At 40.2% G+C, this 15,000-nt stretch overlaps 8 non-coding genes across 8 annotated transcripts; all 8 read left to right on the forward strand.

Moving 5' to 3' along the window:
• The first annotated feature begins 3,058 nt into the window (after positions 1-3,058).
• Positions 3,059-3,177, forward strand: LOC127943481 (5S ribosomal RNA). Its single transcript, XR_008149685.1, has one exon. It is a non-coding gene; the product is annotated as a 5S ribosomal RNA (ribosomal RNA).
• Positions 3,178-3,831: 654 nt separating this feature from the next.
• On the forward strand, positions 3,832-3,950 carry LOC127944116 (5S ribosomal RNA). The gene has a single exon (XR_008150254.1). It is a non-coding gene; the product is annotated as a 5S ribosomal RNA (ribosomal RNA).
• A 914-nt stretch (positions 3,951-4,864) lies between these two features.
• Positions 4,865-4,983, forward strand: LOC127943678 (5S ribosomal RNA). Its single transcript, XR_008149831.1, has one exon. It is a non-coding gene; the product is annotated as a 5S ribosomal RNA (ribosomal RNA).
• A 650-nt stretch (positions 4,984-5,633) lies between these two features.
• On the forward strand, positions 5,634-5,752 carry LOC127943935 (5S ribosomal RNA). The gene has a single exon (XR_008150077.1). It is a non-coding gene; the product is annotated as a 5S ribosomal RNA (ribosomal RNA).
• A 3,890-nt stretch (positions 5,753-9,642) lies between these two features.
• On the forward strand, positions 9,643-9,761 carry LOC127943482 (5S ribosomal RNA). Its single transcript, XR_008149686.1, has one exon. It is a non-coding gene; the product is annotated as a 5S ribosomal RNA (ribosomal RNA).
• A 654-nt stretch (positions 9,762-10,415) lies between these two features.
• LOC127944117 (5S ribosomal RNA) lies at positions 10,416-10,534 on the forward strand. Its single transcript, XR_008150255.1, has one exon. It is a non-coding gene; the product is annotated as a 5S ribosomal RNA (ribosomal RNA).
• Positions 10,535-11,448: 914 nt separating this feature from the next.
• Positions 11,449-11,567, forward strand: LOC127943679 (5S ribosomal RNA). Its single transcript, XR_008149832.1, has one exon. It is a non-coding gene; the product is annotated as a 5S ribosomal RNA (ribosomal RNA).
• Positions 11,568-12,216: 649 nt separating this feature from the next.
• Positions 12,217-12,335, forward strand: LOC127943937 (5S ribosomal RNA). Its single transcript, XR_008150078.1, has one exon. It is a non-coding gene; the product is annotated as a 5S ribosomal RNA (ribosomal RNA).
• The last annotated feature ends 2,665 nt before the right edge of the window (positions 12,336-15,000 follow it).

Consider the following 15,000-nt stretch of genomic DNA (forward strand, 5'->3'; position numbering starts at 1 on the left):
GCAACCAGGGGTGTTCAAAGGTCAGGGAAGGAGGTCCGCAAGAAGTGGCAGGATTTTGCAAGCCTGGCAACAAGGAAGAGGGCACTGCAGAGGACTGCAATTAAAAAAAACAGGTGGTGGGACCAATGAGTCCCCCCTTCTTACAGCCGAGGAAGAAGAAAAGGCATTGTCAATACTTGGCACAAGTGCTTCAGATGGAATTAGTGGTGGTATTGACATCCATGGAGGAGTAGGGATAACTCAACCTGATCCTGAGCCTGAACCTGAGTCAGGTCCTTCATGCTCAGAGGAACCATCAGTTTCATCTGCCATCTCCGAGCACCTACCATCTCCTAGTCCTCCAAAAAACCCTCCCAGGCCACAGCCTTCTTCTTCAGTGGTCCAGACTGTAGCCACAACCACTCAGCAGTTTGAGAATGTCTGTAGCTGTAGTCAGGACCTAGAGCAGCTGGAGAGAGAGAAACTAGATGTCTTGAAAGACATTAGGCAATGCCTTCAAGAAGCCAATGAGAGAGACAACAACTTCCAACAGCAGCTCATTGAGCTCAAGAAGGCCCAACTGGCCTTAGAAGAGAGGAGGCTTGCACTAGAGGAGATGAGTTTTGCAAGGCCCTCAATTTCTGTGCCAATTATCTTGCCAGAAGACACCGGTAATATTATTTATTGTTTCAGTAATTTGTGCAATGTGAAATGTTTTATATATGTAGTTATGACTCATCTCACTGTACAATGTATTTTGCAGGTTGTGGGGACCTGAATAACCCAAATTAATAAAACTATGCAATGTTTTTTATTAATAAAGCTATATGCAGTGTTTTTGATGTCCATGTGTTTGTTGAACCATCCACACGAGGCCTAAGACCATATGAAATAATATAATAATTGTTATGAGTTCTTCCAAATGTTTCTGAAGTAAATGGCTAATGGTTGATGATTATTTTCAGACATAAGCATTTAAGTTTCAATATTATTAATATAAAGTCTATATATTTGGCGTGACAGATAACACAAATATATATCCAGTACTTCATCTAGCCAATACATTTCTAAAGGTATAGACAAAAAAATCAACAACATTTTTTACCAGTACTGTTCTATGTATACATTTTTATAATAAGCACAACTTTTCATCATTATGAACAGAGGATAGATTAAAGGAATATAATATGTAATCTATACAGTTTCTAAGCATGCCACACCTTCACTTTCTTCAAGGTAGGGCCTAATATCATTACTGAAATTGATCATAGGCAGTGGGATATGTGAACATTATCACAGCCTGATGACCTTCACATGGTTTCTTCAATTAAGCTAGGATTAGTATAGAGTTTACACCTCACTAGACTTGCAGAGGAAATCATGGCTGCACTACAGCGTGTTCTTCAATTGAGTGTCAGAGAAAGACAAAGACAGAGACGACCACGAAGTAGACTGGTGACTTTAAATGCCTTCATCAGACAGCATCAAACCCCCTTGGATATCCTTGATGACATGGGTATAATAAGGCGATACCGTCTGCCAAGAGGACAAATAGCCCAATTGCTAAATAGCATTGGACCTCAGCTGATGCGTGCCACCAGGAGAAATTTTGCCTTGTCCCCTGAAATCCAACTCCTATCAGCCTTGAGATTTTATGCAACAGGCAGTTTTCTCCAGGTACTTGGTGATGGGCTTGGACTAAGTAAGGCATCAGTTTCAAGAGCAATTAAAACGGTCACCAATGCATTACTTCCACTTGCTGTGGAACACATTCAATTTCCAGCATCAAGACAGGACATCACAGAAATACAACAGTATTTTTTAACACATCATCACATCCCACAGGTCATTGGAGTGATTGATGGTACCTTGATCCCTATCCTTACACCATCTGTGGATGGCCATGTATATATATGCCGCAAAGGCTATGCAGCTATCAACTGCCAGGTGATCTGTGACCATAAGGGTTTGATTACAGACATTGTGGCAAGGTGGCCCAGAAGCAAACACGACTCCTTCATGTTCACCAATTCATCTGTTGGTCAGGAGGCACAAAACTTACAGGGACAGTGGAGGCTGCTTGGGGACAGTGGTTACCCACTGAGGCCATATCTCTTCACGCCTGTAGCTAATCCTATGAATAACAGGGAGACAAATTTCAACGAGGCACACCGTGTTGCACGTAGTATTGTGGAACGCACAATAGGGAGGTGGAAGATGCGCTTTCGGGCAATTCACCAGTCCAGCGGTGGTCTTTTGTTTGCTCCACAAAAGTGCTGTGCAGTAATAATAGTAACAGCTATGCTGCACAACATTGCAGTGCAGATGAGAGTGCCCTTACTTAACAGGAAGGAAGATGAAGAGGTGGAGGAGGAGGAGGAGGATGTGGAGGACGAAGATGGCATGGGACCACATGGCCAACCAAGAAATGCCCAATACATGGCTGGTTTTCGTGCACGTCAGCAAGTCATTGACAGATTTTTTTGAATTCATTCCTATTTTGCCCAGTCTTTGAAGCAAATTTCCCACATTACTTCTTTTATGATTTTTTTTTTTGTTCATTCATTTAATTTAGATGTGTTTTTTTATCTTGTTTTCCCCTTTTTATTTATTTCATTTATAAATTCATGTAAACAAAAAACGAGTACAATAAAGTGTACAATAAAGTACAATCAAAATATTATTATATTACTCGCGTTGCAGTGTGTTAAATCTAGATAAAAGTGTAATCTGCCGGTTGTCCTGCAGGTGTCCTCATAAATCTGTCTTCTTACGATGCACTTGGGGATGTACGATTACTCCAGAGCACTCGTAGATCTACGAAGATTTTCAAGTGCTACTTAAGCTACGATGCTTTTGGGAAACAGACCGTAATATTAAGATCAATCGTACGATCGTTTTTACGATCAACTTAGGCTTACGATGCTTTTGGGAAACGCAGCCCTGGTTAGTACTTGGATGAGAGACTGCCTAGGAATACCAGGTGCTTTAAGCTTTTGGGTTTTCTTTGCTACTTATATAATGTACTGGCGATTAGATGGGCTGGTCTTTAAATAGCCCTCTCTTTGCAGCAGTCTTCGCTTACGGCCATACCAACCTGGCTATGCCCGATCTCGTCTGCTCTCGTAAGCTAAGCAGGTTTGGGCCTGGTTAGTACTTGGATGGGAGACTGCCTGGGAATACCAGGTGCTGTAAGCTTTTTGGAAACTTTTCACTTAGTATATAATAATTTTGCCAAAAAATAGAGTCAATGCCCGATCTCTGAATATTAGCAGGTTTGGGCCTGGTTAGTACATGGATGAGAGACTGCCTGGGAATACCAGGTGCTTTAAACTTTTTGGAAAATTTCACGATTTATAAAATAATCTTGCAAAAAAAAAAAAAAAAAAAGAGTCAATGCCCGATCTCTGAATCTTAGCAGGTTTAGGTCTTTTGAGTACTTGGATGAGAAACTGCCTAGGAATACCAGGTGCTTTAAGCTTTTTGGAAATGTTTCACTTAGTATATAATAATTTTGCTAAAAAATAGATTCAATGCCCGATCTCTGAATCTTAGCAGGTTTAGGTCTGGTTAGTACTTGGATGAGAGACTGTCTAGGAATACCAGGTGCTTTAAAATTTTTGGAAAATTTCACGATTTATATAATAATCTTGCAAAAAAAAAAAAAAAAAAAAAAAGAGTCAATGCCCGATCTCTGAATCTTAGCAGGTTTAGGTCTGGTTAGTACTTGGATGAGAGACTGCCTAGGAATACCAGGTGCTTTAAGCTTTTGGGTTTTCTTTCCTACTTATATAATGTACTGGCGATTAGATGGGCTGGTCTTTAAACAGCCCTCTCTTTGCAGCAGTCTTCGCTTACGGCCATACCAACCTGGCTATGCCCGATCTCGTCTGTTCTCGGAAGCTAAGCAGGTTTGGGCCTGGTTAGTACTTGGATGGGAGACAGCTTGGGAATACCAGGTGCTGTAAGCCTTTTGGAAACTTTTCACTTAGTATATAATAATTTTGCCAAAAAATAGAGTCAATGCCCCATCTCTTAATCTTAGAAGGTTTAGGTCTGGTGAGTACTTGGATGAGAGACTGCCTAGGAATACCAGGTGCTTTAAGCTTTTTGGAAATGTTTCACTTAGTACATAATAATTTTGCTAAAAAAATAGATTCAATGCCCGATCTCTGAATATTAGCAGGTTTGGGCCTGGTTAGTACATGGATGAGAGACTGCCTGGGAATACCAGGTGCTTTAAACTTTTTGGAAAATTTCACGATTTATAAAATAATCTTGCAAAAAAAAAAAAAAAAGAGTCAATGCCCGATCTCTGAATCTTAGCAGGTTTAGGTCTGGTGAGTACTTGGATGAGAAACTGCCTAGGAATACCAGGTGCTTTAAGCTTTTTGGAAATGTTTCACTTAGTATATAATAAATTTGCTGAAAAATAGATTCAATGCCCGATCTCTGAATATTAGCAGGTTTGGGCCTGGTTAGTACATGGATGAGAGACTGTCTGGGAATACCAGGTGCTTTAAACTTTTTGGAAAATTTTACGATTTATAAAATAATCTTGCAAAAAAAAAAAGAGTCAATGCCCGTTCTCTGAATCTTAGCAGGTTTAGGTCTGGTGAGTACTTGGATGAGAAACTGCCTAGGAATACCAGGTGCTTTAAGCTTTTTGGAAATGTTTCACTTAGTATAAAATAATTTTGCTAAAAAATAGATTCAATGCCCGATCTCTGAATCTTAGCAGGTTTAGGTCTGGTTAGTACTTGGATGAGAGACTGCCTAGGAATACCAGGTGCTTTAAGCTTTTGGGTTTTCTTTCCTACTTATATAATGTACTGGCGATTAGATGGGCTGGTCTTTAAATAGCCCTCTCTTTGCAGCAGTCTTCGCTTACGGCCATACCAACCTGGCTATGCCCGATCTCGTCTGCTCTCGGAAGCTAAGCAGGTTTGGGCCTGGTTAGTACTTGGGTGGGAGACCGCTTGGGAATACCGGGTGCTGTAAGCCTTTTGGAAACTTTTCACTTAGTATATAATAATTTTGCCAAAAAATAGAGTCAATGCCCGATCTCTGAATATTAGCAGGTTTGGGCCTGGTTAGTACATGGATGAGAGACTGCCTGGGAATACCAGGTGCTTTAAACTTTTTGGAAAATTTCACGATTTATAAAATAATCTTGCAAAAAAAAAAAAAAAAAAAAAAAAAGAGTCAATGCCCGATCTCTGAATCTTAGCAGGTTTAGGTCTTTTGAGTACTTGGATGAGAAACTGCCTAGGAATACCAGGTGCTTTAAGCTTTTTGGAAATGTTTCACTTAGTATATAATAATTTTGCTAAAAAATAGATTCAATGCCCGATCTCTGAATCTTAGCAGGTTTAGGTCTGGTTAGTACTTGGATGAGAGACTGCCTAGGAATACCAGGTGCTTTAAAATTTTTGGAAAATTTCACGATTTATATAATAATCTTGCAAAAAAAAAAAAAGAGTCAATGCCCGATCTCTGAATCTTAGCAGGTTTAGGTCTGGTTAGTACTTGGATGAGAGACTGCCTAGGAATACCAGGTGCTTTAAGCTTTTGGGTTTTCTTTCCTACTTATATAATGTACTGGCGATTAGATGGGCTGGTCTTTAAATAGCCCTCTCTTTGCAGCAGTCTTCGCTTACGGCCATACCAACCTGGCTATGCCCGATCTCGTCTGCTCTCGGAAGCTAAGCAGGTTTGGGCCTGGTTAGTACTTGGGTGGGAGATCGCTTGGGAATACCGGGTGCTGTAAGCCTTTTGGAAACTTTTCACTTAGTATATAATAATTTTGCCAAAAAATAGAGTCAATGCCCCATCTCTGAATCTTAGCAGGTTTAGGTCTGGTGAGTACTTGGATGAGAGACTGCCTAGGAATACCAGGTGCTTTAAGCTTTTTGGAAATGTTTCACTTAGTATAAAATAATTTTGCTAAAAAATAGATTCAATGCCCGATCTCTGAATCTTAGCAGGTTTAGGTCTGGTTAGTACTTGGATGAGAGACTGCCTAGGAATACCAGGTGCTTTGAGCTTTTTGGAAATGTTTCACTTAGTACATAATAATTTTGCTAAAAAAATAGATTCAATGCCCGATCTCTGCATCTTAGCAGGTTTAGGTCTGGGCCGGGTTTCCCGATAACGATGTATCTTAGCTCTTAAGAGCGTTTTCTACGTGCAAACTTACGAACGCTCGCAGCAATTCCATGAGCGTTTCCCAAAAATGCACTTAACATGAACGCGCGAGAAAGCGCTCTACGTGCTACTTCCAAGTCGCTGTCCATTCGCGAAGTGCTGAAATTTAACCTTATATGGAATCGTATTCTGAACGTTTAACCTAATAATTGTCATCTGTTTTGGATTACCATTCAAGACAATCAAGTCTATATAAAGCACCTACATACAGGCGGAGACGAGACACTGACAAAATGGCTGAACAAAAACACAAACAAGAAAAGATACCTTTCAAAAGGATGAAATTAATGTCCTCTTAGAGTAGATAGAGAAAAACAAAGATGTGATTTTAACCAGATTTAAAGGACACCATACTAATAAAGAAAAACAAAACATCTGGGAGGACATTGCTACCGAACTAACTGCAACCAGGGGTGTTCAAAGGTCAGGGAAGGAGGTCCGCAAGAAGTGGCAGGATTTTGCAAGCCTGGCAACAAGGAAGAGGGCACTGCAGAGGACTGCAATTAAAAAAACAGGTGGTGGGACCAATGAGTCCCCCCTTCTTACAGCCGAGGAAGAAGAAAAGGCATTGTCAATACTTGGCACAAGTGCTTCAGATGGAATTAGTGGTGGTATTGACATCCATGGAGGAGTAGGGATAACTCAACCTGATCCTGAGCCTGAACCTGAGTCAGGTCCTTCATGCTCAGAGGAACCATCAGTTTCATCTGCCATCTCCGAGCACCTACCATCTCCTAGTCCTCCAAAAAACCCTCCCAGGCCACAGCCTTCTTCTTCAGTGGTCCAGACTGTAGCCACAACCACTCAGCAGTTTGAGAATGTCTGTAGCTGTAGTCAGGACCTAGAGCAGCTGGAGAGAGAGAAACTAGATGTCTTGAAAGACATTAGGCAATGCCTTCAAGAAGCCAATGAGAGAGACAACAACTTCCAACAGCAGCTCATTGAGCTCAAGAAGGCCCAACTGGCCTTAGAAGAGAGGAGGCTTGCACTAGAGGAGATGAGTTTTGCAAGGCCCTCAATTTCTGTGCCAATTATCTTGCCAGAAGACACCGGTAATGTTATTTATTGTTTCAGTAATTTGTGCAATGTGAAATGTTTTATATATGTAGTTATGACTCATCTCACTGTACAATGTATTTTGCAGGTTGTGGGGACCTGAATAACCCAAATTAATAAAACTATGCAATGTTTTTTATTAATAAAGCTATATGCAGTGTTTTTGATGTCCATGTGTTTGTTGAACCATCCACACGAGGCCTAAGACCATATGAAATAATATAATAATTGTTATGAGTTCTTCCAAATGTTTCTGAAGTAAATGGCTAATGGTTGATGATTATTTTCAGACATAAGCATTTAAGTTTCAATATTATTAATATAAAGTCTATATATTTGGCGTGACAGATAACACAAATATATATCCAGTACTTCATCTAGCCAATACATTTCTAAAGGTATAGACAAAAAAATCAACAACATTTTTTACCAGTACTGTTCTATGTATACATTTTTATAATAAGCACAACTTTTCATCATTATGAACAGAGGATAGATTAAAGGAATATAATATGTAATCTATACAGTTTCTAAGCATGCCACACCTTCACTTTCTTCAAGGTAGGGCCTAATATCATTACTGAAATTGATGATAGGCAGTGGGATATGTGAACATTATCACAGCCTGATGACCTTCACATGGTTTCTTCAATTAAGCTAGGATTAGTATAGAGTTTACACCTCACTAGACTTGCAGAGGAAATCATGGCTGCACTACAGCGTGTTCTTCAATTGAGTGTCAGAGAAAGACAAAGACAGAGACGACCACGAAGTAGACTGGTGACTTTAAATGCCTTCATCAGACAGCATCAAACCCCCTTGGATATCCTTGATGACATGGGTATAATAAGGCGATACCGTCTGCCAAGAGGACAAATAGCCCAATTGCTAAATAGCATTGGACCTCAGCTGATGCGTGCCACCAGGAGAAATTTTGCCTTGTCCCCTGAAATCCAACTCCTATCAGCCTTGAGATTTTATGCAACAGGCAGTTTTCTCCAGGTACTTGGTGATGGGCTTGGACTAAGTAAGGCATCAGTTTCAAGAGCAATTAAAACGGTCACCAATGCATTACTTCCACTTGCTGTGGAACACATTCAATTTCCAGCATCAAGACAGGACATCACAGAAATACAACAGTATTTTTTAACACATCATCACATCCCACAGGTCATTGGAGTGATTGATGGTACCTTGATCCCTATCCTTACACCATCTGTGGATGGCCATGTATATATATGCCGCAAAGGCTATGCAGCTATCAACTGCCAGGTGATCTGTGACCATAAGGGTTTGATTACAGACATTGTGGCAAGGTGGCCCAGAAGCAAACACGACTCCTTCATGTTCACCAATTCATCTGTTGGTCAGGAGGCACAAAACTTACAGGGACAGTGGAGGCTGCTTGGGGACAGTGGTTACCCACTGAGGCCATATCTCTTCACGCCTGTAGCTAATCCTATGAATAACAGGGAGACAAATTTCAACGAGGCACACCGTGTTGCACGTAGTATTGTGGAACGCACAATAGGGAGGTGGAAGATGCGCTTTCGGGCAATTCACCAGTCCAGCGGTGGTCTTTTGTTTGCTCCACAAAAGTGCTGTGCAGTAATAATAGTAACAGCTATGCTGCACAACATTGCAGTGCAGATGAGAGTGCCCTTACTTAACAGGAAGGAAGATGAAGAGGTGGAGGAGGAGGATGTGGAGGACGAAGATGGCATGGGACCACATGGCCAACCAAGAAATGCCCAATACATGGCTGGTTTTCGTGCACGTCAGCAAGTCATTGACAGATTTTTTTGAATTCATTCCTATTTTGCCCAGTCTTTGAAGCAAATTTCCCACATTACTTCTTTTATGATTTTTTTTTTTTTGTTCATTCATTTAATTTAGATGTGTTTTTTTATCTTGTTTTCCCCTTTTTATTTATTTCATTTATAAATTCATGTAAACAAAAAACGAGTACAATAAAGTGTACAATAAAGTACAATCAAAATATTATTATATTACTCGCGTTGCAGTGTGTTAAATCTAGATAAAAGTGTAATCTGCCGGTTGTCCTGCAGGTGTCCTCATAAATCTGTCTTCTTACGATGCACTTGGGGATGTACGATTACTCCAGAGCACTCGTAGATCTACGAAGATTTTCAAGTGCTACTTAAGCTACGATGCTTTTGGGAAACAGACCGTAATATTAAGATCAATCGTACGATCGTTTTTACGATCAACTTAGGCTTACGATGCTTTTGGGAAACGCAGCCCTGGTTAGTACTTGGATGAGAGACTGCCTAGGAATACCAGGTGCTTTAAGCTTTTGGGTTTTCTTTGCTACTTATATAATGTACTGGCGATTAGATGGGCTGGTCTTTAAATAGCCCTCTCTTTGCAGCAGTCTTCGCTTACGGCCATACCAACCTGGCTATGCCCGATCTCGTCTGCTCTCGTAAGCTAAGCAGGTTTGGGCCTGGTTAGTACTTGGATGGGAGACTGCCTGGGAATACCAGGTGCTGTAAGCTTTTTGGAAACTTTTCACTTAGTATATAATAATTTTGCCAAAAAATAGAGTCAATGCCCGATCTCTGAATATTAGCAGGTTTGGGCCTGGTTAGTACATGGATGAGAGACTGCCTGGGAATACCAGGTGCTTTAAACTTTTTGGAAAATTTCACGATTTATAAAATAATCTTGCAAAAAAAAAAAAAAAAAAAGAGTCAATGCCCGATCTCTGAATCTTAGCAGGTTTAGGTCTTTTGAGTACTTGGATGAGAAACTGCCTAGGAATACCAGGTGCTTTAAGCTTTTTGGAAATGTTTCACTTAGTATATAATAATTTTGCTAAAAAATAGATTCAATGCCCGATCTCTGAATCTTAGCAGGTTTAGGTCTGGTTAGTACTTGGATGAGAGACTGTCTAGGAATACCAGGTGCTTTAAAATTTTTGGAAAATTTCACGATTTATATAATAATCTTGCAAAAAAAAAAAAAAAAAAAAAAAGAGTCAATGCCCGATCTCTGAATCTTAGCAGGTTTAGGTCTGGTTAGTACTTGGATGAGAGACTGCCTAGGAATACCAGGTGCTTTAAGCTTTTGGGTTTTCTTTCCTACTTATATAATGTACTGGCGATTAGATGGGCTGGTCTTTAAATAGCCCTCTCTTTGCAGCAGTCTTCGCTTACGGCCATACCAACCTGGCTATGCCCGATCTCGTCTGTTCTCGGAAGCTAAGCAGGTTTGGGCCTGGTTAGTACTTGGATGGGAGACAGCTTGGGAATACCAGGTGCTGTAAGCCTTTTGGAAACTTTTCACTTAGTATATAATAATTTTGCCAAAAAATAGAGTCAATGCCCCATCTCTTAATCTTAGAAGGTTTAGGTCTGGTGAGTACTTGGATGAGAGACTGCCTAGGAATACCAGGTGCTTTAAGCTTTTTGGAAATGTTTCACTTAGTACATAATAATTTTGCTAAAAAAATAGATTCAATGCCCGATCTCTGAATATTAGCAGGTTTGGGCCTGGTTAGTACATGGATGAGAGACTGCCTGGGAATACCAGGTGCTTTAAACTTTTTGGAAAATTTCACGATTTATAAAATAATCTTGCAAAAAAAAAAAAAAAAGAGTCAATGCCCGATCTCTGAATCTTAGCAGGTTTAGGTCTGGTGAGTACTTGGATGAGAAACTGCCTAGGAATACCAGGTGCTTTAAGCTTTTTGGAAATGTTTCACTTAGTATATAATAAATTTGCTGAAAAATAGATTCAATGCCCGATCTCTGAATATTAGCAGGTTTGGGCCTGGTTAGTACATGGATGAGAGACTGTCTGGGAATACCAGGTGCTTTAAACTTTTTGGAAAATTTTACGATTTATAAAATAATCTTGCAAAAAAAAAAAGAGTCAATGCCCGTTCTCTGAATCTTAGCAGGTTTAGGTCTGGTGAGTACTTGGATGAGAAACTGCCTAGGAATACCAGGTGCTTTAAGCTTTTTGGAAATGTTTCACTTAGTATAAAATAATTTTGCTAAAAAATAGATTCAATGCCCGATCTCTGAATCTTAGCAGGTTTAGGTCTGGTTAGTACTTGGATGAGAGACTGCCTAGGAATACCAGATGCTTTAAGCTTTTGGGTTTTCTTTCCTACTTATATAATGTACTGGCGATTAGATGGGCTGGTCTTTAAATAGCCCTCTCTTTGCAGCAGTCTTCGCTTACGGCCATACCAACCTGGCTATGCCCGATCTCGTCTGCTCTCGGAAGCTAAGCAGGTTTGGGCCTGGTTAGTACTTGGGTGGGAGACCGCTTGGGAATACCGGGTGCTGTAAGCCTTTTGGAAACTTTTCACTTAGTATATAATAATTTTGCCAAAAAATAGAGTCAATGCCCGATCTCTGAATATTAGCAGGTTTGGGCCTGGTTAGTACATGGATGAGAGACTGCCTGGGAATACCAGGTGCTTTAAACTTTTTGGAAAATTTCACGATTTATAAAATAATCTTGCAAAAAAAAAAAAAAAAAAAAAAAAAGAGTCAATGCCCGATCTCTGAATCTTAGCAGGTTTAGGTCTTTTGAGTACTTGGATGAGAAACTGCCTAGGAATACCAGGTGCTTTAAGCTTTTTGGAAATGTTTCACTTAGTATATAATAATTTTGCTAAAAAATAGATTCAATGCCCGATCTCTGAATCTTAGCAGGTTTAGGTCTGGTTAGTACTTGGATGAGAGACTGCCTAGGAATACCAGGTGCTTTAAAATTTTTGGAAAATTTCACGATTTATATAATAATCTTGCAAAAAAAAAAAAGAGTCAATGCCCGATCTCTGAATCTTAGCAGGTTTAGGTCTGGTTAGTACTTGGATGAGAGACTGCCTAGGAATACCAGGTGCTTTAAGCTTTTGGGTTTTCTTTCCTACTTATATAATGTACTGGCGATTAGATGGGCTGGTCTTTAAATAGCCCTCTCTTTGCAGCAGTCTTCGCTTACGGCCATACCAACCTGGCTATGCCCGATCTCGTCTGCTCTCGGAAGCTAAGCAGGTTTGGGCCTGGTTAGTACTTGGGTGGGAGATCGCTTGGGAATACCGGGTGCTGTAAGCCTTTTGGAAACTTTTCACTTAGTATATAATAATTTTGCCAAAAAATAGAGTCAATGCCCCATCTCTGAATCTTAGCAGGTTTAGGTCTGGTGAGTACTTGGATGAGAGACTGCCTAGGAATACCAGGTGCTTTAAGCTTTTTGGAAATGTTTCACTTAGTATAAAATAATTTTGCTAAAAAATAGATTCAATGCCCGATCTCTGAATCTTAGCAGGTTTAGGTCTGGTTAGTACTTGGATGAGAGACTGCCTAGGAATACCAGGTGCTTTGAGCTTTTTGGAAATGTTTCACTTAGTACATAATAATTTTGCTAAAAAAATAGATTCAATGCCCGATCTCTGCATCTTAGCAGGTTTAGGTCTGGGCCGGGTTTCCCGATAACGATGTATCTTAGCTCTTAAGAGCGTTTTCTACGTGCAAACTTACGAACGCTCGCAGCAATTCCACGAGCGTTTCCCAAAAATGCACTTAACATGAACGCGCGAGAACGCGCTCTACGTGCTACTTCCAAGTCGCTGTCCATTCGCGAAGTGCTGAAATTTAACCTTATATGGAATCGTATTCTGAACGTTTAACCTAATAATTGTCATCTGTTTTGGATTACCATTCAAGACAATCAAGTCTATATAAAGCACCTACATACAGGCGGAGACGAGACACTGACAAAATGGCTGAACAAAAACACAAACAAGAAAAGATACCTTTCAAAAGGATGAAATTAATGTCCTCTTAGAGTAGATAGAGAAAAACAAAGATGTGATTTTAACCAGATTTAAAGGACACCATACTAATAAAGAAAAACAAAACATCTGGGAGGACATTGCTACCGAACTAACTGCAACCAGGGGTGTTCAAAGGTCAGGGAAGGAGGTCCGCAAGAAGTGGCAGGATTTTGCAAGCCTGGCAACAAGGAAGAGGGCACTGCAGAGGACTGCAATTAAAAAAACAGGTGGTGGGACCAATGAGTCCCCCCTTCTTACAGCCGAGGAAGAAGAAAAGGCATTGTCAATACTTGGCACAAGTGCTTCAGATGGAATTAGTGGTGGTATTGACATCCATGGAGGAGTAGGGATAACTCAACCTGATCCTGAGCCTGAACCTGAGTCAGGTCCTTCATGCTCAGAGGAACCATCAGTTTCATCTGCCATCTCCGAGCACCTACCATCTCCTAGTCCTCCAAAAAACCCTCCCAGGCCACAGCCTTCTTCTTCAGTGGTCCAGACTGTAGCCACAACCACTCAGCAGTTTGAGAATGTCTGTAGCTGTAGTCAGGACCTAGAGCAGCTGGAGAGAGAGAAACTAGATGTCTTGAAAGACATTAGGCAATGCCTTCAAGAAGCCAATGAGAGAGACAACAACTTCCAACAGCAGCTCATTGAGCTCAAGAAGGCCCAACTGGCCTTAGAAGAGAGGAGGCTTGCACTAGAGGAGATGAGTTTTGCAAGGCCCTCAATTTCTGTGCCAATTATCTTGCCAGAAGACACCGGTAATGTTATTTATTGTTTCAGTAATTTGTGCAATGTGAAATGTTTTATATATGTAGTTATGACTCATCTCACTGTACAATGTATTTTGCAGGTTGTGGGGACCTGAATAACCCAAATTAATAAAACTATGCAATGTTTTTTATTAATAAAGCTATATGCAGTGTTTTTGATGTCCATGTGTTTGTTGAACCATCCACACGAGGCCTAAGACCATATGAAATAATATAATAATTGTTATGAGTTCTTCCAAATGTTTCTGAAGTAAATGGCTAATGGTTGATGATTATTTTCAGACATAAGCATTTAAGTTTCAATATTATTAATATAAAGTCTATATATTTGGCGTGACAGATAACACAAATATATATCCAGTACTTCATCTAGCCAATACATTTCTAAAGGTATAGACAAAAAAATCAACAACATTTTTTACCAGTACTGTTCTATGTATACATTTTTATAATAAGCACAACTTTTCATCATTATGAACAGAGGATAGATTAAAGGAATATAATATGTAATCTATACAGTTTCTAAGCATGCCACACCTTCACTTTCTTCAAGGTAGGGCCTAATATCATTACTGAAATTGATGATAGGCAGTGGGATATGTGAACATTATCACAGCCTGATGACCTTCACATGGTTTCTTCAATTAAGCTAGGATTAGTATAGAGTTTACACCTCACTAGACTTGCAGAGGAAATCATGGCTGCACTACAGCGTGTTCTTCAATTGAGTGTCAGAGAAAGACAAAGACAGAGACGACCACGAAGTAGACTGGTGACTTTAAATGCCTTCATCAGACAGCATCAAACCCCCTTGGATATCCTTGATGACATGGGTATAATAAGGCGATACCGTCTGCCAAGAGGACAAATAGCCCAATTGCTAAATAGCATTGGACCTCAGCTGATGCGTGCCACCCGGAGAAATTTTGCCTTGTCCCCTGAAATCCAACTCCTATCAGCCTTGAGATTTTATGCAACAGGCAGTTTTCTCCAGGTACTTGGTGATGGGCTTGGACTAAGTAAGGCATCAGTTTCAAGAGCAATTAAAACGGTCACCAATGCATTACTTCCACTTGCTGTGGAACACATTCAATTTCCAGCATCAAGACAGGACATCACAGAAATACAACAGTATTTTTTAACACATCATCACATCCCACAGGTCAT

This window comes from Carassius gibelio, chromosome A22 (genome assembly GCF_023724105.1).
Source record: "Carassius gibelio isolate Cgi1373 ecotype wild population from Czech Republic chromosome A22, carGib1.2-hapl.c, whole genome shotgun sequence".
NCBI lineage: Eukaryota > Metazoa > Chordata > Actinopteri > Cypriniformes > Cyprinidae > Carassius > Carassius gibelio.